General features: G+C 44.2%; 1 protein-coding gene across 7 annotated transcripts in view; it reads right to left on the reverse strand.

The window, feature by feature from the left end:
• The window catches only part of ZNF385D (zinc finger protein 385D), a 638,761-nt gene that overhangs the window by 177,816 nt on the left and 448,647 nt on the right, over positions 1-12,298 (reverse strand). The window lies entirely within an intron of this gene.

Genomic DNA, 12,298 nt, shown 5'->3' on the forward strand with positions numbered 1-12,298 from the left:
GCTTTATAACATCTAGTTCACTTAGGTCTCTCAGGTTTCACAGATCATACAGCTTTCACTCTCCAACACTATTCTGGGTTGGCCTCTTGGGTATAATGCGCCAAGTCCCTTAAGTCGACTGGAGTCTCTTCTCCCAGACCTTCAGACTTCTAGACCCACATATTTCCCTCAACCACCTCTTTAGCTCTTAAGAGAAGTGTCTTTGTGTCTGTGACCTCTCAGGTCTTTTACTGTGACTCTTGTCTAGTCACACACAGCCCCTTGGCTGTCTTTATAGAGTGAACAGTGAGCTTTGCTTCTCTCGAAGACTCTCCTCACCTCCTGTCTCAGCTCCTTCTCAGACCAACTGCTCTCTTCAGCAGTCTCCCTCAGACTCTGTCTGACACTAACTGCCCTCAGTCGTTAGCTGTCAATCACCTCTGAGAGTTCCGAGCACTCTGGCCCCCACCCTCAGGTCACCTGACGCAGGCTCTATGCATCCTTAGTTTTCTGGTTAACCCGTTCATTACCGTCACAACCTGCTCAGCTTTCACTAGATAGTTTGACAGTTATGGAGATGCACAGTTATTAAGGGACAGTTAGTCTTTATAACTAAGCCTAACTTTCTAAACATGGCCAGTTTCACAGTCCAGTTGGACAAGCTGTCCCAAATATTCAGAGTATGGTTTAGCTAAAAAATTATGGCAACTCACAAGTGGAGCACATCTATCTCACAGATGACTTGCTGTGCAAAGCAAAGAGGGAAAGATAAATATCCTCCAACCATTTCATACATTTATATGATGCCACCACTCTCCCTTAAAAGGGATAGTCAGAAAATAACTCTGTCTATTCTGTATACCAGTTCTCAGTTCTATAAAATTACAGTCATGACATAAAACACCTCATTTTACACACACTCTCTTTTCCAAGTAATATTAAAACTCATTGGCAATGATTTTCTATTACCACATACACCTATAAAAATGAAGTGCTGATTTACAGTAAATTGAAAACATGACACTGCTTTTTGTCACAGACATACCCTCCTAGAACCAGACTATCCTGGCAGTGTCATCACTGTTCTGCTTTGAAGGACAATATAGGTTGCTGGGAGCAGGGGAATAACATCATGCTCTCAGTCAACCCAGAAAATAAACATTTAAACTAGAACCTGTTTTTTACCAGATGCATTCCTTGCCACCAACAACGGTTGCAACTGTACATTTTCTGCTTTTCTTTCACCCGCTCCCCCCTCAACAGAACATTTACAGTCAAGAGCACAGAAATCCACACAAACACACAAATGGAAGCTATTGGCTCAATGCTACGTCCTATTACAATTTTTTTTTAAATAATAAAGATCTTGGATCTTTAAAATGCTTAGGAAATAAGATCAATGTAGCACTTCTAAGCTACTTTTTTCTGTGGTCATTTTTTTTTTTACAGCTATCTCAGTGTTTTGGTTGACAATAAAAATATCTTGCCTTGTGTAATTTTGTACCAAGACAGTTAGATGGCTACTTTTGGGATAGTAGTTTCATTTGCAAAACTCTTGTTACAGTTCTACAGGGCCTGTAAAACAGAGCTGTTCACCAGGCAGCAGATATCCAACAGGTGACATATTGGAGTCCCCTGAGCAATGTATATTTTGCTGCCATCTTGTTTTAGTAGCTGGTTTTAATTACATATTTATTGTATTTTATTTATGTTGTTATCTCACCATGAGATAGGGTGAGATATAAGTATAATAATAAATAAATGCTGTAAGCCATTTGATTCATTGAAATTGATTCATTCAAAGATAACTTTTCTATCACATTCTCTCTGTCATTGCATAGACTAACAAAGTTGTAAACATAGCTATGATAAGTATTAATGTCCTTTCCTGCCAGTAAGCCTTCCAGTATAGTAAGAATTAAATGAACCATTGCTCAGTTACTCATTATTGCTCACAGATCCCAGTTAGGGTTGCCAAGTCCAATTCAAGAAATATCTGGGGACTTTGGGGGTGGAGCCAGGAGACATTGGGGGCGGAGCCAGGAACAAGGGTGTGACAAGCATAATTGTTTTTACATTTAAAGGGACAGCACGCCTTTTTAAATGTCTTCCTTCCTTAGGAAATAATGAAGGATAGGGGCACCATCTTTTGGGGCTCATAGAATTGGACTCCCTGGTCCAATCGTTTTGAAACTTGGGGGGTACTTTGGGGAGAGGCACCAGATACTATACTGAAAATTTGGTGCATCTCTCTCAAAAAACAGCTCCCCCAGAGCCCCTGAAACCTCCAGATCAATTCCCCATTATACCCTATGAGAATCGATCTCCACATAGGAAATAATGAAGTGCTCAGCAGATGTTTCCCTCCCCCCGCCACCATTTCTGGCGACTGAAGTGAGAGATTGGCCTCTCTACTCTTGAGTTGCTGCCAGCTTCTTCAAAGTAACACAGACACACCATCCCAAAATGAAGCCTTTCAGTCAGAGACTGAAGCCTCCGGAGCTGGAAAGGCACATGGTCCTCTGGGGCGGGGCTTCCCCCCGCCAGCCAGCTGACTGGAGGTGGGAAGGAGCCTGGGAAAGCGGAAGAACCCCCGCTGGGGCCTGGGGAGTGGCAGACCTAATCCCAGTAGGCAGCTGTGTTGGTCTGAAGCAATAGAACAAAACACTAGACTGAGCAATGATGAACAAAGCAGTAGACAAGTGCACCTTTAAGACCAACTAAGTTCAGAATGTAAGCTTTTGTATGCATACGAAAGCTGACATTCTGAATAAAACTTAGTTGGTCTTACAGGTGTGCTTGTCTACTGCTTTGTTCATCATTGCTCAGTTACTCATCAGTATCTCAGCATTAAAAGACCAGATAGTTCCTTGTTCATCATATGCAAGTATGAGATGAGTGCAGGAAAGAATCTCTAAGAAGATAGTCTTTTCAGCTCACTCTTTCATAGCTACAGCAAACATGATAGGAAAGTTATCACTCAGTTATCACCTGATGTCACTCAGAATGGGGTTACAAGCTTGCTGCATTATCAAACATGTTGTTCCTTTCATCTTTATAGGAGGCTCTGAAAAGTTCCCTAAATCCTCCCCTTGTTTTACCTTCCTCTACATTTTAAAATCTGTTAAGTGCTTCGCATAGCAACCTTTCTTAAGCTGTCTAATAAGTTGCAGATACGACATTGCACTGGGTGATTTATCAAGATAATGGTTTCAATAGAATTTAGTAGTTCTATTGTCTTTTATTCTCTCTGTGCTTATATATATATATAAAATGTTCTTTGTCATAGATATTTCGCTAATGATGGTGGCCAAATTGAACTCTCCCACTGGCTTACGGGTGCATACCATGCACTCCATATACCAATGGCTCATCACAGCTCAGTCTCTGGCTTCCCACTGGCTGACTTCCCTGCCCCCACCTACTGCAGGCCTAGGAATACTGAATAAATCACTAAAACAGTCTTACCTCAGAGGCAGACACATCTCCAACTCTTCTCTCTGTCAACTGGCCTCACAAAAGGCATCACTGGCAACAGTCCTCTGCCACCCTATCAACATCCCACACAGATGGCCTCTCAGCACACACAGTCTCTGAAGGCTGCAGAAATATCCAGGGAACTGCTGCTGTAATGTGACAAGGTGGCAAAGTCTGGCCCCGCTGGGAGTGTTTCCTCAGAACTAATGGCTGTGCCTTTTTCCTGTCACTCCCTCTCTCCCTCCTCCCCCCAGCCTCGCCCCTAGTCAGAGGCTGTTGCTAGGCAACCAAGGTTGCTTCTTTCAGTAAAGGAAGAGGCCATAGGTGAATAGAATGGCATACAGTCTATCCTCCAGAGCAGTTCTTTTCTCCAGGATGAGTAAAAGAGGTCTGTTGTCTGGAGTTCAATTTTGATTCCAGGAAATCTTCAGGCTCTACATGGAAATTGGCTACTCTAGGCCTGGAAGCACCCTCCGGGTGACTTGATGCCACCTGGCAGGCATGACTTAACTAGGCCTAGATGCTTGCTCTTGTTCAGCAGCAGCCCCACTATGACAGGCAACTCCAAGTTGGGAAACTCTGGGAGATTTGAGGGGTGGAGTCTGGAGAGTGTGGGGTTTGAAGAGGAGAGGAACCTCAGACAGGTACAATGCCATAGACACCACCCTCCAAACCAGCCATTTCCTCCTGGGGAACCACTGTTGCCAATCTCCAGGTGAGGGCTGGAGATCACTCAGAATTACAACTGCTCTCCAGATGACAGACATCAGCTCACCTGGATGTGGGGGGACCATCTCCATACGGTACAATGGAGAATTTCACTTGCCAAGTTGTGCTGCCATAAAAACATGACTCGGCAAGTGAATTGGGCATTGGTAGCCAAATCAGATTGTCCAAACTGTATTTGGCTAAGAAATTCCAGGAAATTACTGATAAGATATTTTGGGGGATATTTCTTCACCTTGATATAGACCAAGGCACACTCTAGACCCATGATGGCGAACCTATGACACGCGTGTCACTGGTGACACGCGAGGCAATTTGGCTGACACACTGGAAACCAAGGAGCGTGGCGAGCCGCGAGTCATTCGGAGGCTGCTGAGCTCGTCTCGGAGGAGCAGCAGCTGCTAAGGTGAAGGCGAGAAGAGGCGGCAGCAGCACAGCGGGCCGCCGCCGCCTCTTTCCCCGGCTCCAGGCCGGGGGTGGGGGTGGGAGGGAAGGTTGGCCGACGCTGCCAGCGCCTCGCCTTGACCTGGGGGTGGGAGGAGACAGCCTCCTGGCGCAACCGGTCCCCCACCCAAAGCAGAGGCAGCCAAACGCGCCTCCTCCTCCTCGCAACAGGGCCGAGCTTTGCAACCCCCTTTTCCCGCCCTCCCCGGGGCCTGAGGAAATAGGTGGGTATAGCAAGAAAGAAAAAAAGAGCATTGCAAAAAAAGAGGCAGGGGGGGAAAGAAATGCCCTCCTCGGCGGGTCGTGCCTTTGCAATGCCGGGGCTTTGCAAATGCAGGAGCAAGGCAGGCGTGTTTTTTTCCGTTTGTTTGCACGGAGCGGCTGGGGGAGGGGGAGGCAGAGATGGCATTGCAGCAGTGTGTGGGGGGTGCAATGCCCGAGGGGACGTCGCTCTTGGGCCTGTTGTGGGGCTGCCCCCCTCCTCCTCCACCCAGTCCTGTTTTTTTTTTTTTTTGCAACCAACATGATCTTTCTCACTTTGCTCTCTCGCTCTTTCTCATGGCCGCCTGCCAGAGGCGGGGTTTCAGATTTAAAGGACAAGCTGCCCTTTTCAGCTTGGAAGAGGAGGAAGGGGGTGGGCGATGGGGGCTGTGTGTGGGTTGCAAAAGAGCAAGGGGAGGGGAGCATTGGGTCGCCCCCCTTGGCTTCCCTTGGCAAGCGCTGGAGGAGAAAAGGTGGGAAGAAAAAAAGATACACCCTTTCCCGCAGGGTTACCAATCCCCAGGTGGGGGCAGGGGATCCCCCTCTCCCCAAAATACCCCCCCAAGTTTCAAACGATTGGACCAGGGGGCCCAATTCTATGAGCCCCAAAAGAAGGTGCCCCTATCCTTCATTATTTCCTATGGAAGAAAGGCATTTTAAAAGGTGTGCTGTCCCTTTAAATGTGATGGCCAGAACTCCCTTGGAGTTCAATTATGCTTGTCACACCCTTGTTCCTAGCTCCACCTCAATGTCTCCTGGCTCCACCCCCAAAGTCTCCTGGCTCCGCCCCCAAAGCCCCCAGATATTTCTTGAATTGGACTTGGCAACCCTCTTTCTTTATTGGGGCTGCAAATATCATCAAATTATTGATATGGTGAAGTGACACGCGACCCGAAGAAGACTAGACTTTTTCCCGATTTTCGACACACCAAGCTGAAAAGGTTAGCCATCACTGCTCTAGACATTACATATGGGCAGTGGGTGAGAAGGATGTTGCCAGGAAGGGCCAATAAAAGCAAAGACTGGATTAAAGCAATTGTTTGTTTGTTTTAAAAAATGAACATATTCTAGACTACAATGAATTCATCTATTATTTTACTAGATAAACTCTCACTGAACCCATGAACTTAAAACAACACTTCTATGGGGGTTACACAGCAATGTTCTGTTTTCAGCTTAAGTGACTGAGTTGTTAACATTTCTTTCTACATATGACTTGAGGGTATGCATGCACCATACAATTAAATACCTAGTACCTACAAATGTTCTGCTAACCAGATTGCTAATTAGCGTGCTGTTTTTATATGATGCTTCATAAAGTTCTACTTAATGCAACCCGATGACAGGATCATTAAAAGATACCTCAGTCACTGCAGTGAGGGGAAGCTCATGTGGCTTGCCCTGAACCCACAGTGATTTTCCCAGACCTACTTTCACTCCTTACGATACTGATGAATCAGCAAGATGGAATGCAATAAAAATATCCTTTAAAGCAGATCTTCATGCCCAAATGCTTGTACCTCTATTAGCCTTATTTACAGAACATCTATGAAGTACTCAGCTCTAATTATCACAGCAAAGGATGCTTTAAACAAAACAACAACAAAAATCTTTTTCCTACTATGTGTTTATTTGCAATACTGTGATATTATCCTCTTTGCCCTCCAACTGTGCAAGTTTCAAAACAGAGAGAAAATGATGAAAAAGAATATCCCTCTTCTGGACCATTTGACATGAAAAAGGGTATTAGTTTGCTTTTAAATCACAATTCAGTCTAGAAAGTCAGCCAAAGAAAATTCTGAGAAGGCCCACACAGTATGTGTAACTAGGACACCTCACATATTTTGACAAGGGGGATATTGGACTGAAGATTATCATATTGTGGCTGTTGAAGAAATAATGTTCAATAAATAAAAATTTAATCAGAGGGTTTGTTGCTAGTTAATCAGGATGGACATTAAAATACTGTTTCTAGCAGGACTTATATTGGAACAAAATAAAAGTATGAGAAAGTCTCGGGGTGGGGGGGAGACCAAAATCTAATGTGAATGCTGTTTCGGGGGAGGGGGAGAAGGAAGATAGAGTACTCTATAACCTACCAAAAGTAGGGAAGAGAGAACGAAGTGGGTAGGAATGAAGATTATACGCTATTATGGGCACACACGGATTTAATAAAGACAATTCTATTATACCAGAAATAACAAACAATTTAGATAAACAGGAATCATTTTTGCACAGACTACTTGCATGATGAGATCCAGTACAGGCAGGTAACTGAGGCTATGCTAATTTCAGAGAAAGCATTTATGCATTATTTTAAAAATTATCTTTTTACTACATTTGAACCTCACCTTTTTCCAATGAGCTCAGAGCAGCTTACTCCATCTCCCTCTTTCCATTTCATCCTAATCACCCCTGGGCTTATATTTTCATTGGATCAAATGACTGATTTCCCACCAGTTGCTGTGTGTGCTCATTTTGACCCATGGCTTTCTTCAGTTCTCCCTGTGCCTCCAAACTTGTTTTTTTTTAAACATTGGGAAGGTGCAGAGAGAACTGGAGGGAAGCACAGGTCAAAATGCGCTTGCGCAGCAACTGGTGGGGAATTGATCACATGTTCTGACAAAAGTAGAAGCCCAGGGGTAGAGCAAAAGTGACTGCAAAATCAGTATCTGCAAATGATATAGGTAATGAATCGGGAAGGAGAAAACACAGAAAACTACATACTGACCAGTGGTCCCCATTAGGGCCTAAAAAAAAAAAGGTGTCAGAACTCTCAAGATGAAAATGAAGGAGAAACACATGCACTTTTAAACCATTTTGAGAATTTTGTTTCCATGAAGAGGTTCTGGAACTCTGTTTCACTGTTCTCACAGGGGAAAAAAGCCCTGGCCCCCACACCTGAGAATGGTAAGAAAACTCTTCTGCTTAGAGCAGAAGTATATCGCCACTGAAATGACATTCCCCTTCCAAGTTCTCCCTTTCTGTTTGTAATATACAGGAATAATATGTCATGAAACCACGACTTTGCATGTCCACATGTCTGCCAGTAGCGGCTGTTGCTAAGGAGTGAGATATATTTTTTAGGCATTACAATCAGCATACCAGGAGTAGGGGTGTGTATTCAGGTAAACATAAGCCCAAATTATACCTGAAATTAGCTGTTTTAGGTCAGCTGTGGGATACCTGAAACCAGGGCTTTTTTTGTAGAAAAGCCCAGCAGGAACTCATTTGCATATTAGGGCATACCCTGTGACATCACCATTGTTTAGCACAAGGCTTTTTTGTGGGAAAAGCCCAGCAGGGGCTCTTTTGCATATTAGGCCACACTCCCTGCTGCCAAGCCAGCCAGAACTGCATTCCTGTTCAAAAAAAGTCCTGCCTGAAACAATCTTGAAACACTCCAGAAATGGTAGAAGTAATGACAATTCATGAAATTTCAGAAAAAACATAGAAGTGGAGAGGAAAGAGAGGAAACAATCCCAGAAAGAACATGGCAGTCAGTGTCTCTCTTCCCTTTAAAAGAGATGCTTACAAATAGCTGATGGTCTGTATACCTATATGGCTCCTTTAAATTTTGAAGGGAAAAGGGTTTAAAATGGCCCTGAACTTTCCGCTGGAGGCTTCTCCCTACTGCTGGCATTGGAGACAGACAAGCCTGCCCCCAGAGCCAGAAAATGGTGGGCAGGCTGGCAGGCTACTTGACTCTCACCAGCTATGGCTATAGTCAGGGGCGTAGCTAGGGCTTCGGGGGCCTGGGGCGCAAGATTTATGTGGGCCCCCCTATGTGTGTGGCGGAGGGGAGGGGCTTCCCTGCCTTAAGACGCTGAGCGGCGCGCGGCCCTCCCCACATCCCTTCGCCCCCGCAGCCTGCCTCACGCACGCCCGAAGTTCCTCTTTCTGGCGCACCGCCGCGGCCAGGAGCGGCTGAGTCGTCGGCGCCTGGGAGTTGAGGGGGCCGGAGAGCTCCGGGGTGCTGCTGCCGAGCGTGGGGATGCGGCCACTGGGTGTGCAATGCCACCGCCTCCTCCTCCTCCTGCTGCCCGCCGCCGCCTGCTGCTTCCTGCTGCTGCCCGCGGCACGTGGAGCAGCAGGAGAAGCCTCGAGCAGGCGAGGGTCGGACGCCGCTTCCCCCGCCCCGAGCTGGGACTGTGGCCGGAAGGTCTGCGCGATGCTCCGGAGCCCTGCCGGGGAGGGGAGGGACCCCCCTTGGCAATGCGTGGGCCCCCCAGATCCCCCAGACCTGGGGCGATCCGCCCCCCCGCCCCCCCTCCCTACGCCACTGGCTATAGTGTCTATTCTTTCTACCATCCTGACATCAACTCTATCAGGTTCCCAGAATTCCCAATTTTCATTTTTTAAAAGTAAGGCTCTAATCCCTCTCCTAGTTGATATATATATATATATATATATATATATATATATATATATATATATATATATATATATATATATATATATATATATATATATATATATATATATAAAAGTCATATTTCCAACAACAAAAGGAGTGAGAAACTTTCTTTTTTCAAGAAATGAAAGCTAGGAATTCAGGACACCTGCTACACATATTGGATACTGTTATGTCAATATAACACTATTCAGTTGCCAATTATAAAAAAAATAAAATTCCTATGGCAGTGGAGGGGGGGATGGTCACTGTGGAAGCCAAACCTTCATCCACCTGCCATTTTCCAGCTGCGGAGGAGACTGCCATCTCTGATTTTGGCAAGAGGGAGAGTGCTTCAGCAGGAAGATGCCATACAATGTAAGTCTGAGGCTGATTACTTCCCTCCCTCCCCACTCTTAATGCCTTTCAAACTGGAAAGCCAGTTTGGTGTAGTGGTTAAGTGTGCGGACTCTTATCTGGGAGAACCGGGTTTGATTCCCCACTCCTCTACTTGCACCTGCTGGAATGACCTTGGGTCAGCCATAGCTCTGGCAGAGGTTGTCCTTGAAAGGGCAGCTGCTGTGAGAGCCCTCTCAGCCCCACCCACCTCACAGGGTGTCTGTTGTGGGGGAGGAAGGTAAAGGAGATTGTGAGCTGCTCTGAGACTCTTTGGAGTGGAGGGCGGGATATAAATCCAATATCTTCTTCTTCTTTCAGGGAATGACAAAAATTTTAGGAACACCCCCCCCCCAAAAAAAATCTTGAATCAGTAACAATACTTCTGAAACACTCGATGCAATCACATGAGAGATTTAGCCCAGCCTAGCCATGCCTCCCCTTCAGATTTAATGTGCAAGATCACATATGCGCATCTGCTTCCTGCCCATACGTACCTCATCTTTAGACAGGTTGGGACAAGATTAAAAAGCTACCAGGAACTTCCCAGTAGCAAGTATCTGAAGTGCATGAAGGGTACATTTACCAGTTGTCTGAGCAGCCAGGGCATGCAATGCATCCGCCCTACATACACAGGAGCAGTTTGAATGCTCCTCTTGTGCAGCCAGTGCTTCTCCTCACAGCAGGGCAAGGGCTGTGTGACTGCCATGGCATGTATCAAAGAGAACCAGGATACTGCCATGCCAAATTCCCAGTATTATCCCACCCACTGGGATAACTAAAATAGTGTCTACCAGAAATCTGGATCCAAAATTAAAAAGTTTTGAATCCACCCCTAACCAATACCCTATGTAACAGGAGTGCACAATATGCACAGTCAAAATGGTATGGGAAGAGGAGTATTTTCAATGTGCACACAGGCTCAATAGCATGAATGATGCTCCCGGGGGGGGGGGGGGACCAGTCCATTTGCATGTACCACATTTATATGCACATAGTCAAAATGCACATTGCTTCTTGTTCACACAGCATGATGACTATGTGAATTGTAGGTAGTGCACATCCCCATTAAATGCAGTTGGTAGGCTCCTGATACATGTAATTGTAACATCTGGAAATGTAAAGGGGGTGAACTAAAATATGCTATCATCATGACACTGTGGTACTGAACACCACAGGAGATCAAGGAATAAATTAGCAAGGAAGTGCCACATTGACTGGCACCATGGGTCTCCGGCAATGTGGAGTCTCACAGCTTTTCAGCATTCTAACTTTCTTCAAAGCACATTTTTGCCTACAAGGCTTTTGTGATCCTCCCCCCTATAAAAACAGAAAATTTGCATTTAACATAGGCTAGGACAACTAGGATCTAGCTGCCAATCATGCAAACAATTCCATCCACAGCATGCTTCTAGCATTTTTGAAATTACTGAATATGAAACACACCTTTTTGAACACATTTATACCCCCCTGCTCTACTGCTAATTTCTCCACTTGTGCTTCATTTTGGCATGCATGATAAGACAGCACTTAGAGTGCTTTGATAATAAAACAGAAGCTAGGTATTGGGGGAGGGGGTCATTTAAAATATTGTTTTAGACTTTAAATCTTGCTTTAAAATTCAAAACTCAACAAGAAATACTACTTGCAACTTCAAGTTATAATGAACATAGAAAGCTGCTCCCAACCCCAACAGCTTATAATCCAAGAAGCTGAAAAACAGCATGGAATTAATTATATAAAATATTGATTCTGTAACATCACAAGTTAGGAAAGTACGCCTTAACATAGTGTTAACTGTGATACTTAATTTACCCCTAAATTAAAACTAATAAAAATATTCATAAGGAACATCAATTGCAACAGCTTCCCATACTTAGCTTTCATATTCATGGCAAGAACAGCAAATGTAACAAAAATGTGTAAATATTTTCAAAAGTTTTTATAATGAATACATTGTTTTACATTATTATACTACTTCCTGCACACACACACATACACCCTTGGTGACCCTTGGCATTATTTTGAGAAGGTTTTTGAAATAATATGCTTTGCATACTGTGACTTAAGGACAAATACATTATTCATCTATAAGAATATATTTTTAAAAAAATTAAAAATGAGGATCATTTAACTCATTGTTAAATCATTTAACTCATTGTTAAATGAGTTCATATTTTGTAAGTGAAATCGTTTAGACTGCACATGTGTAACCAAGGTACCATCAAGTTACTATTTTTAGGTTTTTTAAAAACTTTGTTTCATTAACTAAGCTATTATTAAAATTAGTTATTGGTTTTTGTTATACATTTATTTCTATGGAAACAAAACATTTCTGTCTACATAGTTTTATCCAAATTCTTAGGTATTGTACTTTTTGCCCAACAGATGGTGAAACATACAGATTGCAAAGAGAATTTCACTGGCCACGTAAAGAGGGCACACAGAAGCATTTGGCAACCCAAGAAAGCAGGCACTACGGCACAGTGGGAACAAATAATATTAAAATAATAAACAGAATGTCATTGGGAAAGCACCACATTTATTAAAATCGTATGCTCTCTGGCCTAGGCAAGTAGGTATTCGGAGAATGCTGTGACATGGCTGTGTAAATTTTCTTCA

This window comes from Heteronotia binoei, chromosome 10 (genome assembly GCF_032191835.1).
Source record: "Heteronotia binoei isolate CCM8104 ecotype False Entrance Well chromosome 10, APGP_CSIRO_Hbin_v1, whole genome shotgun sequence".
NCBI classification, from domain to species: Eukaryota; Metazoa; Chordata; class Lepidosauria; order Squamata; family Gekkonidae; genus Heteronotia; species Heteronotia binoei.